Source organism: Balaenoptera ricei, chromosome 14 (genome assembly GCF_028023285.1).
Source record: "Balaenoptera ricei isolate mBalRic1 chromosome 14, mBalRic1.hap2, whole genome shotgun sequence".
Taxonomy (NCBI): Eukaryota; Metazoa; Chordata; class Mammalia; order Artiodactyla; family Balaenopteridae; genus Balaenoptera; species Balaenoptera ricei.
This window is the reverse complement of record NC_082652.1, coordinates 80,234,466-80,260,687: the sequence shown is the minus strand read 5'-3', so window position 1 is coordinate 80,260,687 and position 26,222 is coordinate 80,234,466.

Here is a 26,222-nt window from a genome sequence, read left to right as displayed (position 1 = left end):
AAGGCCCAAAGTTGCTTAGTGGAATCAAAGACTCCGGGGTCATATGCTCTTCAAAACAGAGGTGCTGGAGGCTGTAATAGTAACTCCCTGAAGAGAAGGGAGGAAAGTCTGTGGTTTAATAGTTTGGGAGGGGCTGCATCCTTTGCGTCCCTCTAAGAAATGTTCCTTAACATTGAAGGAGAGCAGAATGTGCCAGCCCCTAAATGTGCCATTTTGGCATGTGGATTATTTTGAGCTGAAGTCCATCAAGACCCAGCAGGTTCAAGAAGAGTTGTTACCTCTCCCTTAACGACCTAAAAGGATGTAGATAAGGGGCCTGACCCAGAAATAACTTTTTATCTGAATGACCTATGGGTATGGCAGGGCAAACCTCTATTATCAAAATCTGTTCTTCTTATCCTCCAGGAAGTTATCTTCCTCCCCTTTGAAGCCCCAGCCCTTGTCCCATCCTGTAACTCAGGATGGCATATAAGCCTCCATGGCCCGGCTGCCTTTGGGTGTCATAATTTTATGAGAATCCCGTATGTACAAGATAAAAATTGGTTTTTCTCCTGTTAATGTGTCTTATGTCAATTGAATTATTAGACCAGCCAAAGAACCTAGAAGAAGAGAAGGAAAATCCCCCCGCACCCCGACAGCACAGCAACAGGTTTAACTTTGAGATGGTTTGTAAGATAGTCTTCCAGGAAATAGCAGTTTGCAAAATGCTGTTGAGGGGTCGGAGATGGGAGGATTTCCTTGGTCTGAGAAGGAGAAGGTAACCAATCCCTAAAATATGGCCAGGGGAGTTCCTGGAAAGAGCCCTGCTGACTCCTGCCATTTAGGTGGGGAAGCTGAACAGGGGAAAGCACGCTGTGTGGGGTTCCTAGGCGTCGGAATCAGGAGTGATGCCTTAGTAATGATCTTGAGAAATATGAATTGGCCATTTGAGACAAATAGGCACCTGGAGGAGCCCTAACCACCACGTTTTGTTCAGCCCTGATGGGGGGCTTCCCACAGGTTTGAGTCAGGAATCTCTGTCAAGGCGAGGAGAGGCCACGTTTGAGCACTCATAGGGTGACCAACTCCTCCGTTTCGTCCGGGACTCTCCCAGTTTTAGCACTGAAGGAGGCCTCCCATCCTAGGACTTGCCTCTGTCCTGGGCAAACTTGCACCTTTAGTCACCTTTCTGTCTGGAAAAAGCAGAGCATTCAATTCAATCTCATTTTGAAAAGAAAGTAACTAGAGGTTGGCTACAGGGGCTGTGAAAGACTGCCTTTATCTTGGTAATTCCCTCTCTGCTTATTTTTGTTACCTCTTATCTGTTTCCTGGTAGTAAATGTCTTAGAAAGAAAATGGACTGTGGGCTTGCTCTGGGCTGGGTTGAGTGTGGTAGCTGGGACACCGGGGCTCACTCTGCAGCTGGCTCAGAAAAGAGGAAATCTCTAAGGCTAGAGTGGCTGATGGCAGCTTCGAGCGAGAAAGGAACGCAGGTTACATCCTGGGGCCGGTGAAAAGGCAGGACAGCGTGTTGTCGGAGCTAGTCGGAGCCCTAAGTGCCTGAAGGTGAGAGAGCCTTCCCTAGGGGTGCTCAGCTCAGCCCTCTTAGGTGGGCTCCAGCATCAGTGGGTCTTCTATACTTCCCCACATCAGACCTTCTTCCTCACTATGCACTTGGGTGGATTAATCCCACACTATGCCTGATGTCAAGAAGGGAACAAGAACCTGGGCCAAAACATTAAAATTTGTCTTGAGTCCTTTTCACGCCACACTTCTTTTCCTTCTTTCCTTCCTCCCTCTCTTCTTTCTTTCTTCCTCTTTTCTTTCCTCCCTCCTTCCTTGCCTTCCATTATTTTTAATTTCCTTTCTATTCAGGGCTCAATTTAAAAAGCCCCATCACCTTAAAGCCCAAGTGCCACTACTGCCCCCATGTGTATCATGGATGGAAGAACTCAGTCCCAGGATAGTCCACACACCTGGAGAGAACCAAAAGACCTTGGGACACGCCAACAGAACTGTGGACAGAGCTGAAAGGCCATTGATTAAAGAGTGTCAGCCAAGGACATACGTGTCAACTGGAGTGACATTTCAGATGGGGTAGCCTGACTGGCATTTGGGAAGCCATACAACTCTGGCTAACTGAGGATTTCCCTAAGAGAGAACACCTTGATTGTGTCTATGTACAACAAGCTACTGCAGGTCTTTGTATTCAGGTCTGATACACACATAAGGGCAGGACTGTGTCTGCCTTATTCAACTTGTATTTTTAATGCTTAGAACAGCACCTGGCCCATACTTACTGGAATATATATGGGAGTAAGAGTCATATCACAATTACATGCATATCATAATTGTATATGCACATATAACAGTATTTGTTACATTTTTACTACATGCTAGGAATGGTTCTAAGTATGTGTATTATTTTATGTACTCGTCACAAGCACCTTATGAATTATTATCCCCATTTTACAAATGAGGAAATGAAGGTACAAGATAGGCAACTTGCCTAAGTTAAGTGGCAGGGTCAGGATTTGAATCCAGGTTCCAGAGCACTCTTATGGACCCTTATATTTTACGTCTCCCATTTATGTGCATCTATATCTCATTGTAGTATAAGAGCACCTGCTGTTAACACAATGAAATGCACTTTTAATCTAAAAAAACAATGCATTAAGGGGTTATTTTTTGAGTTCTCAAAACTATTCCAGGGTTCCTTAATGTCCTTAACTACTAAATGTCTCCCATAAAATAGTGTGTACGTATGTGGGAAAGGGAAATGTTTTGAAAAGCAGTAATGTCTATTCCTCTTCTGCCTTTTTGAGACCCAGGCTTTGACCTAGTTTGCCCCAAGCATCCTTTTGCCTTGGGTCCAGGGAGGGGGAGTGTATGGCCTGGGACATCTGTCACATTGCAGCGTGAATGCTGGGAAATAGGAGATAGCATTCGGCCTCTGTGTGTAAAAGAGAATTAAGAGAAGATTTTCCCAATTCATTCCACCTCCCACTCCTTTTTTCCCTTTAACATCGTAAGGCCAATTCTGGATAACCCAGCCCATACAGCTCTCCTGCTGAAGAGGGTGGACGTGATATGATAGTGAAAACTGAGATTTATTGCCTGCCAGACGATGGAAGGTGGGGAAAGCCTGATTCTTCCAACCCCAAGAGATTACAGCCTAAGAGGCCCAGAGAGGGGAGAAGGAGCCCTAGAGAATGTTGTGTGTGCCCGGATTTTTGCCTCATTTGGCTTTGGCTCAAGTAAGGAGAGAGAAACGCCAAGAGCTGAAGAAGGGCTCTCTCAAACCAAGATGTTTATTAGGATCCTGAAAACATCTCTGGATCAATTCTCAGACCTGCCCAGCTCAACCTGGGAGGCAGCTGTGCCAAAGGCACTAGATCGAGAGGGCGCCCTGGGCTGACCTATCCCCAGTTGTCTGGGATCCCACATTGCAGGAGGCTGAGCTGAGAGCCATGGGACCATCCCCAGGCCCGCAGAGCTGAGGTTGGAATTGGTGGAGGTCTGCCAGAGCAGAGGACCACCAGGACAGCAGGCTGCCTGGAGGAGAGGAGAGGCCAGAGGCTCAGGGGTCTATAGCAGTAAGGGGTGAATAAGTATGGAGGGTGCTGGTGAGCCAGCGTGTACCACCAGAGCAGTGCTCAACCAGGAACGACCAGATCATAACTTACACTCGCTGAAGAACTCAGCCAAGAACGTTGGCAGAGCAGTCGCATGTTCCTCCCCCAAATGTCCAGGGATTGTCTGCAGGCGAGAAGTTGGGGAAAGGTGAAGCTATCTGAGAGCTGAGCCCCTTTATCCAGGAGTTACTGCACACGTCCGAAAGCATTGTGGACATCGTCAGATCGAATTTCATTGTAAATAGGTTTGGAGATTTAGTTACAATTTTTTAAATCATAAAAGTCATGGGAGGGAGGCCAGATTATTTATGAAAAAAATAAAAAATTATATTTTCTCTATATGTAGGTTAAAGCTTGCAATCCTGATACAATATATACACCCAGGCAAATCTATGGTAGGGGAGGAAGAATTTTCCTCTACCTTTCAAAGCTTCTTTTGGCTGCTCTGATAACATGAAACAGATTAAAAGGAGAAAAACCAAATTTAATTTTGTATGTATCACACATACATAAGAGGTTCAAAGATAAAGATAAGATAAGGTCTACATGCCACCTGGAACTTCCAAGGACAGGATGGTAATTTATAGAATGATAAGAACAACAGATGTGGGCTTCCCTGGTGGTGCAGTGGTTAAGAATCCGCCTGCCAATGCAGGGGACACGGGTTCGAGACCTGGTCCAGGAAGATCCCACATGCCACGGGGCAACTAAGCCCATGCGCCACAACTACTGAGCCTGCGCTCTAGAGCCCACGAGCCACAACTACTGAGCCCATATGCCACAACTACTGAAGCCCGCGCACCTAGAGCCTGTGCTCTGCAACAAGAGAAGCCACCACAATGAGAAGCCTGTGCACCACAAGGAAGAGTAGCCCCCGCTCGCCCGCGCACAGCAATGAAGACCCAATGCAGCCAAAAATAAATAAAATAAATAAATTAAAAAAAAAAAAAAAAAAGAAGAGCAGATGTTGGGTAATTAGGTGTTTGCCCTGCCATACAGATGGGCCACTCATTTACAATTATCTCTGGTAATAACTCTTATTGTGGGAAAGACCCCTAATTTAAAACTTTCTAGATAGTTGAGGGAGGGGCAAATTTTCTCTTGAACTCACAGGGTTTCAATTGTCTTTAGATCAAAATAATTCCCATGTCACCTAAAACTAACACAACATTGTAAATCAACTATACTTGAATAAAATTTTTAAAAAATAATAAAATTTTAGAAAATAATCCTAATGCAAAAGTGACACATTTGGGGGAGGTTTGTTCTGAACCCCTTTAACATCAAGAATCATATATTGGTTCTTCTGTTTTCACTCTGAGCTATGTCTTTATTGTCTCAATTATTTGCTTTGCTAGTGTCCACCACTCCCTGAAAGCAGTAGCTCTCTACACTAAAGAGAGAAGCTCTGGTAAGGGACCATTGGATTGACAGAAGAAACAGCCAATTAGGGGACTTCCCTGGTGGTCCAGTGGTTAAAACTCTGCCCTTCCAATGCAGGGGATGTGGGTTTGATCTCTGGTCGGGGAAATCAGAACCCACATGCCGTGTGGCGCAACCAAAAAAATTTTTAAAAAGAAAATTAAAAAAAAAAAGAATGGGCCAATTAGTGACAGTACTGTTTGACATAAAGATTATTTTGAGCTAAAGACAACTGAGAACTAGTAGAAAAAGCTCTTTATAGCCCCCCCTTAACTGGCTAAAAATAAACTTTTCTTTTATTTAGCCTAAGATGGTATATAGTAAGCCCCAATCATCTGGTTGCTTCCTTGAGTCTCATTTCTTTGTGAAGCTCCTGTGCATACATACATACATACATACTTAATTTTTTTTTCTTTTGTTAATCCATCTTTTATTAAATCTATCTGTGGCCCCAGCCAATGAAAAAAGTTTTTCCTCCCTACACCCCTATTTCCCAGTCCCCGGCAACCACTAATTGACTTTCTGTCTCTGTGATTTGCCTTTTCTGGTCTTCTCATGTAAATGGAATCATACAATGTGTGGCCTTTTGTGTCTGGTTTCTTTCACTTTGCATAATGTTTTCAAGATTCATGCATGTTGTAGCATATATCAGTGTTTCATTCCTTTTTATAACTGTGTGATATTCCATTGCATGGATATACCATATTTTGTTTATCCATCTATCAATCAGTGGACATTCGTGTTGTTTTCCATTTTTGGCTATTATGAATAATGCTGCTGTGAACATTCATGTACAAGTTTTTGTGTGGACATGTTTTTAATTCTGTTGAGTATATACTTAGAAGTGGAAAATGCTAGGTCATCTGGATACTCTCTGTTTAACTTTTTAGGAACCACCAAACTGTTTTCCAAGTGGCTCTTCAATTTCACTTTTCCACTAGCAGTACTTGAGATTTTCTGATTTCTCCACGTCTTTGTCAATACTTGCTATTGTCCTCCTTTTGGATTATAGCCACCTAGTAGATATTGTGTCAAATATCTTAGTGAAGGTTTCTGATAACTAACCTTTTGGGTAGTTTGTATACATTTCTGTAAGTTTCTTACATTCTTCTTAGCATTGCTTCATGATTCTTTTTTTTTTTGCTTTTAGTTTTGTAGTTTACTACAATTATACCCTTCATGACTCTAAGATAAACACTTTTTTTTTTTTAATTAATTAATTTATTTATTTATTTTTGGCTGTGTTGGGTCTTTGTTTCTGTGCGAGGGCTTTCTCCAGTTGCGGCAAGCGGGGGCCACTCTTCATCGCGGTGCGCGGGCCTCTCACTGTCGCGGCCTCTCTTGTTGCGGAGCACAGGCTCCAGACGCGCAGGCTCAGTAATTGTGGCTCACGGGCCTAGTTGCTCCGCGGCATGTGGGATCTTCCCAGACCAGGGCTCGAACCCGTGTCCCCTGCATTGACAGGCAGATTCTCAACCACTGCGCCACCAGGGAAGCCCTAAACACTTTTATTTAGACTTTTTAAGCAGGTGACTAATCATATGACTCTATATATGGAATAATTTTAATTGCTTTATATATGGAGCTATTTATCTTTAAAAACCTGAAAATAAAGTTACTGCAGGGCCCTAGTGAATCCCTCTCTGGTGGCATGGGGTAACATTTGTGTCCTGTCACACTCAATATGACAGATGTGTGACCAAACCTCACTCTGTTAATAACTTTGCTTTTTAATTGAACTTTTACCCGTCACGGACTGAGGGACAGGTTATATAGCTGGTTCTGAGTTAATTACAACTGCCATTATTTTTTATTTGCAGTTCCTGAGCAAGCAGTAAAACAGCAAGTTAAGTCACATTTGCAATGGGACCATGACTCAATTAGTGTTTTTGAATAATAGGCAATAGTAATTAAGGTCAAGGCAATCACCGCAGCAGCATCATGTGGCAGGCTGCCTTCAGCAAAGGCTATTTTGCAACACGTCTCCAAGGAGGGGGGTGAAGGGAGACAGAATAAACCAGGAAGAGGTTCTCTACTTCATGTCTCTTGCAGACTGGGAATGGAAATTCTTGAGACTATCTTAAGCAATATTTCAACATCAGTTTATCAACTTTCATTTTGGAAACTCAAAATTTAACGTAAAACATGTAGATCCTACAAGGTAGTATTTTCAGTCCTGTTAACAATGGCTATGAAAAGCCAGACCCCTGAGACTGAAAAACATATGCAAACATAAACATGTACCTGGATAACAGGGTGCACAGGAGGTACTTGATAACTCTTTCAAATTGACTTTGCAAACCCAAGCCTATAAAATTCCTTCCTGTCCAAGAGTGAATGTGCCCATCGTAAGGATAAGAAGATTGAGGCACAGCATGGTCATGTGACTTGGGTGTGATTCCTCCAAGAGGGGTCCTGGGTGAGGCATCTGGTTCTCATTTTATTTTATTTATTTATTTAAATTTTTAAATTTATTTTTGGCTGCCTTGGGTCTTCATTGCTGTGCGCAGGCTTTCTCTAGTTGTGGTGAGTGGGGGGCTACTCTTCGTTGCGGTGTGAGGGCTTCTCATTGCGGTGGCTTCTCTTGTTGCGGAGCACGGGCTCTAGGTGCGCGGGCTTCAGTAGCTCTGCGGCGTGTGGGATCTTCCCACACCAGGGATCACACCAGCGTCCCCTGTATTGGCAGACGGATTCTTAACCACTGCACCACCAGGGCAGTCCCTGGTTCTCATTTTAGATTTTAGTTGCTTATATCACCACCTTTCTAGAGCTGCAGGTTCTTAGATTGTATGGGTCCTTGCCGCCAGCCTGATATTTTATACTGGTGATAGAAAATTTCTTTAAGAAATAAAGAAAAATTTAATCCAAAAAATGAGAAGTTATGAATGTTAGGAAGAAATGGGATATAACAAAGAAGGCCCAGATTAACGCACTGAGTGCTGTTAAAATGTTCATCACACCATCCCTGAAAGTGAGGTTCCTGGAAGAGAGGGACTAGGTTTGGAGATGGACTGGTTGTGTCTGGGAGTCACCCCCTTTCTCCTGTACCTCTACTTCCTCACAGTTCTCGTCACCCGGAAGCCCAGTCCTTACCCAAACTCAGGACAATACAGTCGTTTGCCTAAGCATGCTTCTCTGCGCCATTTGTAGATACTTTTTCCTCAGTTTACAATGATTCTGTTTGGAATCATGAAGCCAGTGAAAAAAAGGCTTTGTGTCTTCTCAAAATGCATGTGTTAAAATTCTAACCTCCAAAGATGTTGGCAGTAGGAGGTGGGGACTTTTGGGAGGTGCTTAAGACATGAGGGTGGAGCCCTCACGTATGGGATTAGTGCCCTTTTAAAAGAGCCTCCAGAGAGATCCCTAGCCACTTTCACCATGTGAGGACACAGAGAGAAGGCAATGGCTACGAACCAGGAGGAGTGCTATTACCAGAACACGACCATGCTGGCACCTTGATCACGGACTTTCCAGCCAAGTCGGCATTCGTTACCATCTCTAACTATCTCACTTCAATATCCATACATCAAATCCCACTTCATCAGATCTTCCTTGACCTCTCTCTTAATTCCTATAGCATACATCTGTATTAAGCATTGGGCAGTCTTAGGACATTTGGGCTTCTAAAACAAAATATCATAGACTGGGCAGCTTAAACAAAGGAAATTTATTATTTCACAGTTCTGAAGGCTACAAGTCTAAGATCAAGGTGTCGTCAGGGTTGGTTTCTGGTGAGACTTCTCTTCCTGTCTTGCAGATGGCCACCTTCTCACTGTGCTCATATGGCCTTTCCTCTGTGTTTGCACGTGGGGTGGGGGAAGAAGAGAGATCTCTGGTGTCTCTTCTTATGGGGACACCAGTCCTATAGGATTAGGGTCCCACCTCTACAACCTCCTATTAACTTAATTACCTCCCCGAAGTCCCTATCTCCAAATAGAGTCACACTGGGGACTTGGGCTTTAATGTGTAAATTTAGGGGGAAACTATTCTGTCAATAACAACAAATAACTCAATTCTTAGGGTCAACCAGCTCTGATAATCTCAGAACCAACATTCGCTTGTTCTAATTTTTCTAATTCTTTCTAGTTGGTCTTAAGAAGGCCAGAGGTGGATCTTACTTTAGTTGTCCTTTGTGTTTTCTGGGAATACAAAATGGTGGGAGAATTTCTCTACCATCCCTGCTTTCAGGAAACACAGGGTTTAGAGTTCAACATCAGCACTAAAGAAAAGGCCTCTAAATTATTTTGATTTGTCGTCCTTATCATAATTTTTTTTGAGCACACACCCCTGACATTTATTTATTCATACATTTATAAATTATATACACATACTGTAGTTCTGCTGTATTATATTGTAAAACATACATAAAATGTTAAAAAAATACATTAAAAAATAAAATAATTTTAAGTTAAAAATAAAGAAAAATAACTTGAAGCAAATTTGAATAATTGCTTCCTACACTTTACTTTGGAGACCACTGTCCTGCATCAGGTTGTAACAGGGAAAAAAAGCAATGAATTTGGAACCACTAATTTTAGATCCTGGCTCTTCAATTGCCATTTGTATCTTCTCTTCTGAGTCTCTGAGTTTCAGCAAAATAAAAGACCCAGGAACCCTCAGGTAGCTCCAATAGGCTAAGATTCCTGACAGAGCTTTGGTGTGTTTTGGTACCAAATACATTTTGATAACTATACAAAGAATACTGTGCCTTCCAATAGAGGGAGGACAGGCAGGGGAAAAAGAAGAGTTGGGGAATTACATACTATAGGAAATGGCCAGGGCTTTGATTTTTATCTTTAAAGAGCCTTACTTAGCATTCGAAGTAAAATCTTGCCCTTTAGTTATGAAAATTTCATAGTAGCTCCTTGTTGTTGCTGACCTTAAGGGCTGTTAGAAAAGGAGAGTTAAATTTTATTTACTTGCAAATGAATCCAGGCTCCAGTGGATTGAAGATGCAAACCCAGCTTGCGGTTCAGTCACTTAGAAGTGAATTAAAACACCATCCCTGGGGTAATAGGGTTTCACCTCAGGGGAGCCCTGAGAAAGAAAGGAAAAGAGCCTGGACCTCCAGGAGTGAAGAGTCTATTGTTGTGCTAACGTGCCCTGAGCCGGAGTGAGCATTTGGTTCTCAGCTATAGCTTCCTTTCTAGCAAGTTTTGGATGCTTACAGCTGGATCACAGGGAAGGACCCAAGTAGGTTCTTACTGTGGACTCTTAAAGAATCATTTTTTTAAAAAAAGGTAAAATCACAACTCTCATACTGATATATGAACACATGCTAAAGATTTTATTTAACTCAAACTAGTGAGGTGTTAAAACCAGTTCAATGGAAGGTAGGAAAAGAACCATCCTATGAATATGGGAATGTTGAAATTAATATGCAAAAGCACCCCCAACCGAGCTTTTACTTTAGGAAAGTGAAGTCCATGAAACCACTGGGGATAGGACAAAATTTGTATGTCTATCGCCAAGAATTATTTTGCACTGCCATCAGTCATGTACAATTCACAAAGCTGTAAAATAGCCCTCATGACACCATATAATCCAGAGAGGAGTCCTCTAGAGTCTAGACATTGTGTAGTTCTCCACGGAAGCACAACTCTGTCCCCATTGCTTAACTCTGGAGGTCAATGTGAATGGTGACCTACTGGAGTTGTGCATCACGGCCAGTGGGGGGTGGGGGTGGGGGAGAGGGCAGGGATACTGGACCCATTTCATGCTCCCAGGCCCTGTTTTCCCCTCAAGTCCTATCCTCCTTGTCACCTTCAACTCCTAAGCAGAGGGAATTCCCCCAAATTCCTGACCTGTGTAATATTTTTACTTCTCTTATTTCCCTCTACCTCTGTGATACATGGAGAGAGACAAAAGAAAGATAATGATGTCTATCATGCTTTTTCTGTTTCTGTGGATGACCTCTTCCTCTTTCTGAGCCCTATGAGGAGAGTATGGTGCGAGGTTCGGATTGGGCAACCAGCTGTCATGTGCCTACAGAATTCCAGGGGGTTGGCTAGAAACCATCTCCAAATCCTGTGCTTTTTTATTACCCTGTCCAGCTGAAATGGAGAGGTGGGGTAAAGAGGATACCCAGTGGAGAGAACAGCAAAAGAAAAGTTCAAGGACCAAAATGAAGGGCATCTGGGGAAGTGTTCCTCCTCTAGGTAGAGCTGAGGATGTTTGAAGCTATGCCAGCCAAGCTACTATGTAAACTTGGGAAAAACAATAGGCCACAAAATCAGTGCTCTCTAAACTCCTCCAGGCCTTCATAATTTGTATCCATGAAGCTTGATTTTCCCAGTCAAGTTAAATTTCAAAACAAAGCAACAACAGAAAACAAAGAGAAAAAGCTCTTCCTTGGCAGAAGAAACATGGGTGGGAGGTGAGTCTGTCACCATATTGGCCAAATGGCAAGGCCCAGAATTGAGGCAGTGCTGTCAGGTCTTCTAGCTGAAACCCAAAAGAGATGTATTCAGTAGGCTGCATCCAATAGCATCAAATTCAGAGCCTCATTGAAAGGATTAACTCTTACGGTGATCAGTTTAGGGAGTATTTTATTTAGGCTGTCTCAAGTAGGACCTGCTTTTCTAGTGGTCTCACTTGGTTTAGTTTTCGTTAATTGAACTCCTGTTGGGTTATGATGGACTTGGCACAGTGCCATGGACTGGGGTTGGGCATCGCAGAAATACTCCACAAATATCAATAAAATTGCACACTTGCACTTTAGCAGCTTAAGAGTAATAGGAAAATCTTTTTTTTTTTTTTCTTTTCAATGTGGATGCTCCAAGAGGGTCTCTTAAAGCCTAGACTCCAGAACTCATACAGTATCAGCTCCATCACATTTAGCTGATCAAGAAATAATTACAAAGAGGGACTTCCCTGGCAGTACAGTGGTTAAGACTCTGTGCTTCCACTGCAGGGGGCACAGCTTTGATCCCTGGTCGGGGAACTAAGATCCCACAGGCCATGCAGGGCAGCCAAAAAAAAAAAAAAAAAAAAACAAGAAAGAAAGAAAAAACACAAATAATTCTGCTGGATAGGAGGATCAGCAACGCTACATTGCAAAGTGTCGAGCATACTGGGCTGGAAGGAATTCATGGCCGTTAAATAATTTACCACACATTAGCACCAGGCATAATGATTAGCATATGCGGGCGGGGCTGGGGGGTGGATTTCTGTCGTAACAGGATTGGTTCTCGTAGTTGTCAACATTTTGACATCATGTCTCTGATAACCTGAAGTCCTTTGCCCAGCTCAGCCCAGCCAACTGGTCAGACTAATGCGTTGTCATTTGAGAAAATGCTCTAGCCTGAGTCTGGACTTGCTGGAGATTAGAGCTGGCTCCAGCTCTCCTGACATGGGGGGCACTTTCTGTATCTCACACTGCTGATTTGAATTCAAACACTCGATCTCCTTAGGGCTCATTAGGATTGGCTGTCTCAGACTTCCCTGGTGGCGCAGTGGTTAAGAATCCGCCTGCCAATGCAGGGGACACGGGTTCGAGCCCTGGTCTGAGAAGATCCACATGCCGCGGAGCAATTAAGCCCGTGAGCCACAACTACTGAGCCTGTTCTCTAAGAGAGCCCATGAGCCACAACTACTGAATCCCGTGCGCCTAGAGCCTGTGCTCCGCAACAAGAGAAGCCACCGCAGTGAGAAGCCCGCGCACCGCAACGAACAGTAGACCCCGCTTGCTGCAACTAGAGAAAGCCCGCACGCAGCTACAAAGACCCAACGCAGCCAAAAATAAATAAATAAATATATTAAGAAAAAAAAAAGAATTGGTTGTCTCTGGGCATTACCCATTCAGCATTTTGTCTGTGTTCAAAATTTCAGCTTAAGAGGAACTCTCCAAATTGCACAGACTTGATGGGGTTTCTTCTTTCAACAGCCTTCTCTCACTGGTTTGGTGTTTTGCTAAGGAGAAGGAAGCTTGATTCCCCTCCTTTCATGTAATAAAGCTTAGGATTTTCCCTGTGGGTCTTAGAGCAGCAGAAGCAAAATTGTTATGAGAACAAATATTTGAGGATTCATGTAAGAGTTTTTTGAGCTAAAACTATTCTGAGAAAAGAGATTCCAATTAACACAAATTGATTTTCTAGGGAAAAATTGTTTATATTTTTCTCTTCCTTTTTTGTGTTTTGACTATAGATTTAACTCACGCCACATGGGGCAGGACATGCTTTGATTCTGTCTAATGCAAGTCTTGTTGGGAACAGAAAATAAAGTTGGGTACTAAAAAGGTGTCAATACCTTAATGGATGAGAAATGAATAAGTTCTTCTGGTGCAGGTACCATGTCTTATTCATCTTTATGCCTGCTGAGATGACAAGCCCAGTCACTTGTACATGGTAAATGATTGATAAAGATTTACTGAGTTGAATTATTACAGACAGGTGGATCTTGGGATTTGATGTGTGCTCTTAATCTTTTGAGATGACTGTCAAGGACAACCATGAGTCTTTTGGGGGAATGTGTATTCATTCTTATTTTTAGCTGTATTCCTGAAGGTTTGCACATGGTTATTTATTCAACATGGGATAAAATCCAAGGACATAGTTCATTTATCTTCTGCTTTATTTAAATTAGACTTAAGGAAAGCTTACTCAGCTTACTCCATTACTGATAAATAACTAACATACTCAGAAAAGGGACTTAGGTACTGGGGCAGGGAAGGGCTGATTCAAACTGGGTAGACAGATTTCTTTTTTTTTTTTTTTCTGGCTGTGCAGCATGTGGGATCTTAGTTCCCAACCAGGGATTGAACCTGCGCCCCTGCATTGGAAGCACACAGTCTTAACCACTGGACCACCAGGGAAGTCCCAAACCAGGTAGACTTCTAATATCTTAGTGGGTACTGAGTACTGCAAGCACTTTACATCAGCAATTATGGAGTAAGTTTTAAATATAGCTCTGTCTTGAAGGAGTGAGCTGGCCAGATCAGTGATTGGTTGTTTCTGTGACTACTATAAGAATTAACTTTTCCCCATTAAACTTATGGCCAGCAAACAACACTGCTTCCTATAAAACTGGAAACAGTGCTAGTGAGGGTCATCCTTGAGTAAATATGTAGCAATATGAAGTGGATGATGCAGACTGGAAGCTAGTGGTCACTTCTCCACTCAAGATTTATTTTCATTGTTTTTAGGTGAGAAAATAGATGTGAAGATTTCTCAGACAAATCCGGTTTCTTGGAAATACAGATAATTGCTCCCTTTGGTGTGCTCGGAAGTGCAGCAGTAGTTGCTTGATATATCATGAGCTGACATTACATTTCCAGGATGGAGTGCTGGCCTTTATGGGAGCCTCAGAGGAAAAGGAGCCTGAGATTGAATAAGGCTGCAGAAGAACTCACTGCTGAGACTCTCACCTTTGCATATAAATTTTAGGTCCTTTAATAACATGAAATGGTCTGTGTACATTAAAATTCCACATGAGACATTTGCTAGCTGTTAGACACCCAGGTGAGTAAGGATGAAGGGATGAAAAACACAAGTTAATGTATTTCTTTACAGTTTATAAGTTGATGTGAGGCATAGAAGATGCTGCAATTTGCTTTGAAGATCATTCTTTGTGACTCTATCCCCTGCTTTGACTTTATGCGTACAAATGCATGTACAGTTTTCAAAAATGAATCCCATGTTTATCGCTCTGTCTATTTAGGTTTCTTTTTTCTAAGACCCCTTCCATTTAGAGGAAAATGGACAAGACACAGAGAACCTTGCTGTGGAGGCACAGGTGGGAGAGTCAGGGTTCCTGTGGAAGGGAGTGGGAAGAGAGAGGAAAGATCCTGAAATAAAGAGGACAAGGAGAAAGTGGGGGTGGGCTGCAAAGAGATGGGAAAGCATGATCAGGTGTGAGGTCAAGTTCAAGGTATGAGGCCAGGATACCTGGGTTTTCATATATCCCAATCTCTCTTGATCCTGGGTGCAGCAAGAGGACATTCTTTCTGAAGCTTTCCCTCTAGAATTTTTGGGCAAATGCAGATCTCCATCATATTTGTCTCTGCACCTGGAATCTGTCCTTTGAATCTACCTGTGGGCAAGGCAGTTTGCTTGGACAAGTCTGGAATAATCCATGATCAAGGTCAATCTACGTATTTCTGTCAGGGCAACATATTTATTTCATTTGTTCTGGTAGATGAGAGAAGAAGGAAAAAAAATCTCATTTTAATGTAGATGCATATGTAAAAAGTTGTACTTGAAGCAGGAAGTGATTCCCAAGAACAGCAAAGCCCAGTTAGACCTTTGTGCATTTCTTTTTTATATTCTAACAATCCTGAGGGTTCTTTTAAAGAGGAGAAGGTAATTACTTAACTAATTCAGAATGATCAGAGAAAGTAATTCTAGTAAGAATAATAATATCTAACATCTAATCAGTGCTAATATGGGCCAGGCACTGATCTAAGATGTTAAGTCTTGACTCCTCTACACAGACCTATAAAACCGGAAGGTATAAATAGAGACCAAAAAGGCAGGTAACTGGGCAGTTCTGTTTTCTGCTTCCTTTTTTTTTTTTAATTTTTTTTGGAGAATCTTTTCCAAAAATCTGAAAACATACAGTTCCCTTGGGAGAGGTCCTGGCAAGGTCTAAATGGCACTCCTCTTTATGAACATTATAAAACACAGCACTTAATATATTAACTGATGTAGTGAACCTGCCAAAGTTGCACTAATGTGCCAGGACATTTACCAGCAACCCCTTAGTTACTAACAACAACACCTCCGGGTTTGTAAGCATCCTGAAGGCCACTTGCTCTGCCTCTTTCTTGTCCTTGTTTTGTTATCTTCATTCTCTACTAAGTGAGACAGAGATTTTCTTTTTTCTTGCATTTGGAAAGGATAAAGTTTGGGTGGGGTGGGACCCAAAAGAGACAAGAAAAAGAAGGAGAAGGAGAGGACTCCACCAGGGTGGGAGCACCAGAAATTGTGGGCATTTAACCTAAACAGGCAGAGTCAAGTGGTCATATATGAGGAGAGCCTGAGCTGCATTCGGGATGACTTTGGGGGCCTTTAAATATGAGGCTGATTTGTGTATTAGTTTCCTATTTCTGCTGTAAAAAATTACTATAATCTTAGTGGCTTAAAACAACACAGTCTTATTCTTTTTACAGTTCTGGAGAATGGAGGTTTGAAATGAGTCCTATGGGACTAAAATCAAGGTGCTGGCAGGGCTGGTTACTTCTAGAGACTCCAGGGAAGAATTCGTTCCTTGCCTCTTCTTTGACTTACGCATCTAATCATCTCTCCTCATATACTCTATAGAAATGTGAGGGTTAAATTGTTCTACTGTTTAGAAGTGTGTACCCTCAGTTACATAGTTCTCACGTACAAACCTTAATCACAGAATTACTGATCTTAGGAAAATCTTCCCACTTTCTTTGGGAATACTACAGCTGTGAGTCACCAGAAAGATGGCCAGGAAAGAGGAGGCGGCTGGGTCCCTGGGCTCAACATTCACTGGCACATCGGTTATCTCTGCCCAGCAGATGAGCCAAGGCATCCTTCAGACAGGAAACAGGATGTTGGTGGGTGGCCCCGAGGAGTGCACAGACTCTGAAGCAGGAAAATGACAGAACAATGTGGAAGCGATCCAGGTAAGGGAGTTTCTGTGATCAGGGCCACAGCAGCACCAAGAGGTAAAGACTAGTTTCTTCATGCTGCCACCCTATCCCTCTACTGTCACCAGCCACATTCTAACTTGCAGGCTATACTTACTGCCTCTTTTACTGTACTGTTTAGCTCTTGAAAGCTGGCTTCCATCACCACCACTTTACTGAGATGTTCACTCATCAGCTTTCACAAATGGTCCCAGCTTCCTTAGAAGCATGTAATGCCAATCACTTACTCCTTTGAAATTAATTGTTACGGGCTGAATGTTGTCCCCCCAAATGATATGTGAAGTCCTAACCTCCAGTACCTATGAATGTGACCTTATATAGAAATAAGGTCTTTGCAGATATAATCAAGTTAAGGTAAGATCATTAGGTTGGACCCTAATCCAATATGACTAATGTCCTTACAAGAAAAGAAACAGAGACACAGAGGGAGAAGATAGCTATGTGATGATGGAGGTAAGATAGGACTAATGCAGCTGCAAGCCAAGGAATACCAGGGATTGATGACAACCACCAAAAGCAACAAGAGGCAAGGAAGGAGTCTTTCCTACAGGTTTCAGAGGGCACGTAACCCTGCCGACACCATGACTTTGGACTTCTAGTCCCCAGAACTGTGAAACAATCAATTTCTGTTGTTTCAAGCCATTCTGTTTATGACGTTTTGTTATGGCAGCCCTAGGAAATTAATACTCTAATCTTGAAAATATTATAATTTTACAGGGTCCTGCTTGTTTATCCCTCTCTCTGACAGTTTCTCCTAACTCCTTTTCTGGCTCCTCTTCCTCTTCCTGGTCCCTAATGCTAAGTGTTGACCAGAATTCTGTACTCAGAGTTTCGGTCCTCTATTTGCATATTGGGTCCTCTCACTCATTTCTAAGCTTCAGCCCCCACTTCAACACAAATGGAATGAATTTCAAAATTTAACTTCTCCTGAGCACGTCTAACATTTTTACTTTCTGCAGAATATATTCAGCCTGGCTGTCCTACCACTGTCTTGAATTTATTATGTCTGAAACTAAGCTAATTTTCCATGAGATCTACCCCCGTCCTGGCCCCTTCTCATTCCCCTGACTTCCTCATCTGCCCATAGCTCAGTGGTCCTCCTGGTCTAGTCATCCATATCTGAAATCTTAGAGCCTTGTTTTGAGTCTTTCTTCTCCTCATCCCTAACCAATTGCCAAGTCCTACTGCTTTTTACCTCTTGTCTCACATTCCTTCTAACTTCTGTCACCAGTCTGGTCATTCATCTGGACCACAGGCCCAATTTCCTTCTCCGTCTTATCACTCACTACTCTTGCTTGTATACCTGTTGAACTGGGCTTCAGCAAATGCTACAACCTTGTTTTGACAGCCCTAAGAGGGCAGGGGAGTTTCCAGTCTCTTGCTCAGGGAGCCACCTGTCTCCAAAGACCAGGGACAAGATAGAGGCGGCAGCCTGCTAAACATCAAAGAACACGAGGGCACAGGGGGAGAGAATGAAAGCCAAGGATGGGAGAGCACAGCTGGCTCTGGTCACTGACCATTTCTAACTAGGTCTATGCCTTTGGATTTGGCCTGATCCATGGACTCTGACCTTCATTTCATCCTTTGCTTCCATGGTATCCGTACTATCCCCCTCCGGTACCTGCATCTGCCATCCTGAGCACTGGGGAAAAAATCCTGCCAACAAAAAGACCCCTCTATACCAATATAGAAGACAGAGAACATGATTTATTCTTGAGTATGCGTATCAGATTACAGACAGGCAGGCAATCTGCAAGAGATGACTAAGTCTGCACAGAATTTCACATGAACTTATACAGTAAAGTAGAAGAAAGAACAAGTAACACTTCTCTTATCTCCTCCAAAGACAAATGAATGGACCTTGTGTTAGTCTCCGGAACTCCTCAGGAGAGACTCCTGAGCTCATTTCAGAGGTCTGTGTTTGCATTTCCAAGGGTCAGAGGGCCCATGACTGTTGCATTGTAAAATCAAAAGGTCAGGCCTATTATTGGAGCTATTATCTTTTCAAGGAAACATCCTAAAAAGAAGGCTGGGGAGGCAGCTGCTTACTTCCCTTTTACTAAACAAAGAAAATGTTATCATCTTACCCTTGTAGCAATGAATTCTTGTGTAGCGGATATTGTGTATTCCACAGATTTAGGAGCTGTATCCTCTTCTGTCAGCACGTCTATAACCCTGACTCAGCCCACATGAGGGAGAATGCTTAAAGCTCAGATGAGGGCACCCCATCCCCCTCCTAGGGGTAATCTAGATGCCACAGTGTTCTTCTACAGCGGCTCTATATTAGAATCACCTGGGGAGTTAAAAAAAAAAGAAAATTGGAGTGCCTTTGTCCCTCTCCCACATGTTCGGATTAGTTCCTCTTGGGTGGGTTGTTGACATTTTATAAAAGCTCCCTAGAGGATCCTAATGTTGAGACCTGGGTTCTGTTAGAAAGACTTGGGGCCAGAACCTGAAAAATGCTTCCTGGTCTCCCTGTTGAATAAATAAATGTCTTTTCTTGTCTTAAATCAAAATTCTTCCTCTAGCTAAGTCCACCAGAAATTGAAATTCGGACCTGTGGCTGATTCCAGGGTCACCCTGCAGACCCCAAGCTGGTCGTTTCTGGCCAATTCCTAAAGCCTCTTCAGGGCAGGTATCAGGCAGTAACTATCATGAACTAAGGGCTTTTGATGTACTGAAGCCATCTGGGGGGATTTTTCTCCATAAAGACAACAGTAAAACTGAGCCTGGAGAACCATCACACCTTAGAAATTAATTTTATTTTCTTTCGGTCTATAAGGGAGGGAAATTTTTGTTTTTTCCTTCTACATTTTTTTTTTTTTTTTTAGAAATTCACGTTCTTTTATTTATTTATTTATTTATTTATTTATGACTGTTGAGTCTTCGTTTCTGTGCGAGGGCTTTCTCTAGTTGCGGCAAGTGGGGACCACTCCTCATCGCGGTGCGCGGGCCTCTCACCATCGCGGCCTCTCTTGTTGCGGAGCACAGGCTCCAGACGCGCAGGCTCAGTAATTGTGGCTCACGGGCCCAGTTGCTCCGTGGCATGTGGGATCTTCCCAGACCAGAGCTCGAACCCGTGTTCCCTGCATTGGCAGGCAGATTCTCAACCACTGCGCCACCAGGGAAGCCCCCTTCTACTTTTGAAATACATTTCTAGGCCCAAGACGGAGCTGCTCCTACTGGGGTGCTGCATCAACAAACAGAAACTTAGGTAGCTTTCATGCCCCTGTAAAGGCTCGGCTGGACCAGAAACATGGTATATTCAGTCAGCCAATCCTCAAATGCCAAGTCTGTTCATGCCATCTTTGGATTTCCTTGTTCCCCGGACTCAGCGACCGTGATCCAAATAAGACCACTAGGCAACCAATCAGCTAAAAAAGCTGAAGACTTCTGATTGACTCCATAAGAACCCTTTAGTCTGCGAGTAACTTGGAGCTCATTGCTCCTGTACATAGCCTTGAGCTTCCCAGCTTGTAAGTCAAAACTCTCGTAATAAACTCATCTTTCTGTGTACTTCATTTTACTCAGTGAGCAGAGTTTGGTTTCTGAGATACCCTTCTAGGCCCTCAACTGGGGCTCTACAACAAAAGACAAATTAACAAAAGAAAAACAAGTTATAGTTTATCAACATGTGCATTATACAAGTAACACGTGGGAGTACCCAGACATGAGTAACTCAAAGGGGTGGTTAGAACTTGGGTTTAAGTACCAACAAAGGAAAAAAAGTTTGGGGAATTTTCGGTCAGGGGGATACGAGTTATGGAAGGTGGCCAGGAAAAGCATGATGAACAAGATCAGTTTTGTTATACAGGTTTAAGTCAAAGTCTTGATGAGTCTTTTATGATTAAGAGTCATTCTTCTTTTCCTGATACAAAGAGGTGTACTCAGATGGGGTAGGGGGTCCCTGGAGAAAGAGAACCAGGCATGGCTTTCTTGGCATAAGAGAAGCCATTTTTGGCCTAAGTCATTTTGTGATCTAAGCCTGGCCACCATGCTTGCCCTTGAATAGGTCTTAGTAATTAATGATCTTCAGGGAAGTGAGGGAAAACAGGAACAAAGGAAAAGCAGTCAAGAAACAATAGTTCAGCCATAAAACAAGTCATAGTTCCTCCTCAAGGGATATACATAATAATCTGATATAGTCTTTGAGCTCTGCAGGAACTAAGGCCCCCACCAAGGTGGAGGATGGAATGATGCTGTTGATCCTCGTGACCAATCAACTAAAACTTGAACTCTGTCGACCTTTGCCCCACTTCTATGCTCAATTCTCCTCTGCTCAAGCACTTTCATGAATAAACATGTACCCTTAGCTTAAAACTTCCCCAGTTTTGGGCTTCCCTGGTGGCACAGTGGTTAAGAATCCGCCTGCTAATGTAGGGGACACGGGTTCAAGCCCTGGTCTGGGAAGATCCCACATGCTGCAGAGCAACTAAGCCCGTGCGCCACAATTACTGAAGCCTGTGCGTCTAGAGCCTGTGCTCGGCAGCAAGAGGAGCCACCGCAATAAGAAGCCCGCGCACCGCAACAAAGAATAGCCCCTGCTCACCGCAACTAGAGAAAGCCCGCGTGCAGCAATGAAGACCCAATGCAGCCAAAAATAAATAAATAAATTTATTTTGAAAAAAAAGAAAAACAAAACTTTCCCAATTTTGCTGTTCAGGGAGACACTGTTTTGGGAAAGGTCCCTGGAGCTCTCCTTACTTGCTGCAAGTATTAAATCCTTTCTTCTCCTGATCTTTGGCTTGGTTGTGTCTATGGGCTCAACACCCATCAAGAGGTGAAGCCAGTTTTCAGGTAATAGAGGGAGACACCTTACAAATGGAGACTTCCTTTAAAAATGTGAATTTGTATGTTTTGTCTTCAGAGCTCTTGTGTCTATTGATTATTAAATAATCAGCTCACAATAATCCTTATGCTAAAGAGGCATATTTTAGAGTGACATGTTCTGGTCTCCTACTGTTCTCCTTGTGCATCTGAACGTATTGATTGGCTCCACCAGATACAACTATAATATGTTCTTGATTGTTCAGATTAGAAGGGCATCAACAGACATTTAAACACAAAGGAAAATGACCATTTGAAGTGAGCTTGGTTAACATTTGGGGCAAATCTGCCACAATTTGCAGATTTCCCCCTCTTTTATGTAGGCTCAGGAGTGTCCACTCATAATATTTGGGGATATCCTGACCTTAATCCACCAGGGTGAAACTGAGCAGGACTCTGTGAGGTCCTTTCAGCTACAAATCCTGTCCATCTCCCATTTCCTGTTTGTAGGAAACAGGCTTCTTTCAGCCTCTTAGACTTTCCCTGAGTTCCAAAGGGCAGATTAAAATGGTTGCTAATCAGGGAAGGGAGGGACTTCAGAAACAATAGTGCAGCCTTGTGGCAGGGTTCCGATTCCTCCTGAAGGAATATACATAACAATACCTTTGAGCTTCTGCAGGAACTAAGGCCCTCACCCAGGTGGAGGCTGGTAACTTCAGGCTGAGCACAGGATTCCAGAAACACCACCCTGTTCCCTACCAACCAATCAGAAGAAAGTCACACACCCTGCAGCCCTCACCCCAAATTTTGCCTCTAGAAACGTTTCAGTTTGTTTGGCCTCCCGGTGCATCGGGCACAGGAACTTGTGTTTGGTAACAAGGGTACTGAAGGGGAACAGGATTTGCCACCCCAAAATATGCCTCTTTGGCATAAAGATTATTTGGGGCTGTTATTTTTTAAAAAACAGCAGACTCAGGAAAAGCTCTGAAAATTGAGTAGAAATTACCCTTTTGTGGGAGACATTTACATTTACAAGAAAATCTCCATATGTAGGGGTGTCTCTCCATACCACGAAGAGAAGGATGACCAAATCCCTAGCAACTCTTACCCATTGAGAAGGCAAAGACTTTGATTTGCATGACAACCATGACCTTGTTACTTGTTACCATGCTATTCCTGGTCACCTCCCATTAACAGGCCTTCCTCTACCCCTCAACATCTTTTTTTGTCATTTGCTAAGGATGGTATTTAAGCTCCTGGCCTGGGCCATTTCAGGGACACACTCAGTTTTATATACAGGCATACAGAAGGTATGATAAACTTATGTTTGTTTTTCTCCTGTTAATCTTTCTTTTATTGCAGGGGCATCTCAGCCAAAAACCTAGAAGGGTAGAGGGGAAATTATTTTTCCTCCCCTGCAGTACTTTCTGCCACTTCATTTTTTTTTTTTTTTTTTTTTGACTTCCATAACTGAAATACATACTTTATTTTGAGGAAGCTAATTGCTTAATCTCCTGTCCTTCAGCCTTTAAAACATGTTTTTCTCCCTCAAGAATATGGCACCCCAGATAGCTCCCTTTGACATTTGGACTATTTTGAGTTAAAGGCCATTAAGAAACAGTAGATGCAGGGAAAGCTCTAAAAACAGGCATAATTTACTTATCCTTTTGTAAAGGCTCCCCATCCTGCACCGGGGGAGAAGGACTTTTAACATCTCCTCTGCATAACACATCCCACTGAACAACCCTTGCTGACAGTACTTTTACTTGTCACCTTCCCATAGCTTGCCTCTCCCACCCAGAAGTCCCAAACCCCTTTTCCTTTGTTTAGCCTAGGATGGTATATAAACCTCAATCATCTGGCTGTCCCATTTCTTTGTGAAATCCCATGCAAATGTATACACATAGTTAAATGTGTTGTTTGTTTTTTTTCTCTTGTTAATCTGTCTTTTATTTTACTATTATTATTATTATTATTTTGGCCAAGTTGCAGGGCTTGCGGGTTCTTAGTTCCCCGACCAGGGATTGAACCCACACCCTCGACAACGAAAGCACAGAGTGCTAACCACTGGACCGCCAGGGAATTTCCAATCTGTCTTTTATCAGTTTGGTCCCAGCCTATGAACCTAAGATGGGTAGAGAGAAAAAATAAGATTTTTTCCTTCCCCACAAAACCACCAAAAGCTGCTTGGTTCTTCACTCTCTCCACCTCTCTCCCCTCTGTCTTGCACACCAGACTGCCAGTAAGTGAGCCGGGAGGTGAAGCAGCTGCGATTCTCCAGTTAAAGAGTTACTGAGCATGAGAAGGGGCTGTGAGGAGGCAGGGCACCGTGCCCACCAGGAGGCTGGGAGCTCTAGCACCCAGATTTCCTGGGAAATGAAGGAGAAATAATAGGCAGCTCACATTTGCAGCCAACCAGCCTGGGTGGTATTCTTTGAAGGAAAGCACTCAAAAATCCCTCCTGGGGCCAGACCGGTTTGACAAACTGGAGATTTGGGTGGCCTGTCTGCTCTTTGGGGGCAACCTTGGGAAGCTGAAGAAATCAAATCAAGGCCTCAGACCCTTTGAAGAGTTGCTTCTTCACAACTCTCATAATATACACCCAAATGCTGATTTAAAAATTCGATTATGTAACATTAAAAATGTCACAATTATCTTCCTTTGATAACAGCTTCAATTGGGGTGACATATCAACCTGTGACAGAGTCGATAGGAAGGATTTTGTCCCTGTTTTTGAAATAAAAATGGGTATAATCTAAATGTACCACCTACTTGTTTCTTAGTCTAATGAATTTTTTTTTAACGTAAACTGGATGTGTTTATAATAAGAGCCACTTGTTTATGTATGTTTTTTGCTAAAGCAAATAAATGTAACATTGCCATTGTTTTCTTTGTTTTTTTTTTGTCAGAATGTTTCAGGTTTAGATTTCTCACCCCAGGGGAACAGGGGTGTGTGTACAGGGACATTTGACAAAATTGTTTTGCAAAATTAGATGGGTGTGCTTCTGAACACGGGAAAGTTTCCCATGTTTTTTCTTGTTGTAAATTGGGAAGGCTATGTTTCTGAGCCTGGGCAAACCTCCACTTGCCAAATGAAAATACAAACAGGCACACAGATAAACACCATTTTTTAAAAAGTTAAAAGGAAAACAACAGGAAGGCCAGAAGCAATCTAATTTCAGTAATATTTTCAGTAAATTAATGGCTTGTGTTTGTGGCAGCAGACACTTGGAAAAGATCGAGCTGACAGATGGGCACAAATAAAGCCACGGGAGAACTGGGAAGGATGATAAATATTATCTGCAGCCCATTTTTATCCCCCTTGTTAATTAACCATCCTGCTCTTCGACAACAGCTACTCTTATTTTTCTTTTTACTCTGAAATTCTTTCATTTCATATTGTTTTCTTTTAAACGTTCTCATATTTCCCTCCTGTGTTTTTTTTCTATCCCAAACCTGCTTCGATTTTCAATCCTGTGTTCTTTCCACTTTTCCTACAGTGAGGTTTCTGCAGGGGAGAAAGCAAGGACATTTCCTTTACCTCTTGTCAGCTTCCTAACTATTTTCTTGCTATTAATGTCCAACAACTTTCCAGCCCCAGGGAATACGAATTCCTTTCCTTTTCTATAAATTGTTGTGTGCTGTTCTTACTACCCATCACTAAAAATACAACATGGCGTTATTGATCTCACTCTCTCTCTCTTTTGTTTCCTCTTAGAAGAATTTTACAAATGAATTGGTTCTGCCCTGTTTCTTTTAATGGTTTATGTTTTCTGACGTCCAGTTTGGCAGCCAGGCAGGGTCATTTAGCTGAAAGAACATGGGCTTTGGAAAGAGCCAGCCCTTGGTTCATATTCTGGTTTTGTTTCTTATTGACTGGATGACCTTGGATAAGTTCTTTAGTCCTTCTGAGCCAGTGTCTTCATTCCAGTAATGATTTCCACCATCTGAGTTTGCTGATGGGTCTCAGGGAGACATGGCACATATATCATCCAGCACCTCCTTTCACTTCTTTGATAGCAGAATGCTGGAAGGATATGGCAGTCAAGGGGGCTTTAGGTCAATTATGACTTTCTCTTCTGCAGAGTTAATATCTTCTTCTTTTCCTGACACAAAGAAGATAAAGTTTCTGAATCAAATGAGACCTTTCTGTTTTTTGAAAAGCTTTAACTGGGTTCAATTCCTTAAAAGGAATCTTCTCTGGCCATAGGAGACTGGATTTGTGGTTACATGGTTCAGCAGACATCTGGTATACCTCCCCTGGCATCCTTACTCTCCTCTTTTATTTTAGCTTTCCAGGGGCTCTGGGAAAGGCAAGAGGGAGAACAGAAGATAATGCTGGGATTCTCCTTTCTGTGCAGCAGCCCAGGAGTGGTGGAAGGTCAAAGAGCTATAATGAAACTCACTGAGGAGTTGTCTGATTTGAATAATTCAGATTTCAGCCAACTCTCACTTCCTCAGAGACACCTTACCTGATCATATGATCAAAAGTAATTTCCTCAGTCACTCTAGTCATCATTCTGCTTTATCATCATCACAACACTCACCACTATCTGAAATTACTTGCTAATTTATATGTTTACCCATCTGTCTATGTTTTTTGTTTATTTCCTCCACTGAAATGTTAACTCTATGACAGCTAGAAACCTACTTATCTTACTTTCTGTTATAGCCTGATTGCTTGGAGCAGTGTGTGACAAGACTAGGCGCCCAATAAATATTTGTTACACAAATACAGTAGTTAGGCTACAGATCTCACTAAAATGTTAGAAATCATCCTGGCAACTATCAGTGAATGAATGTAG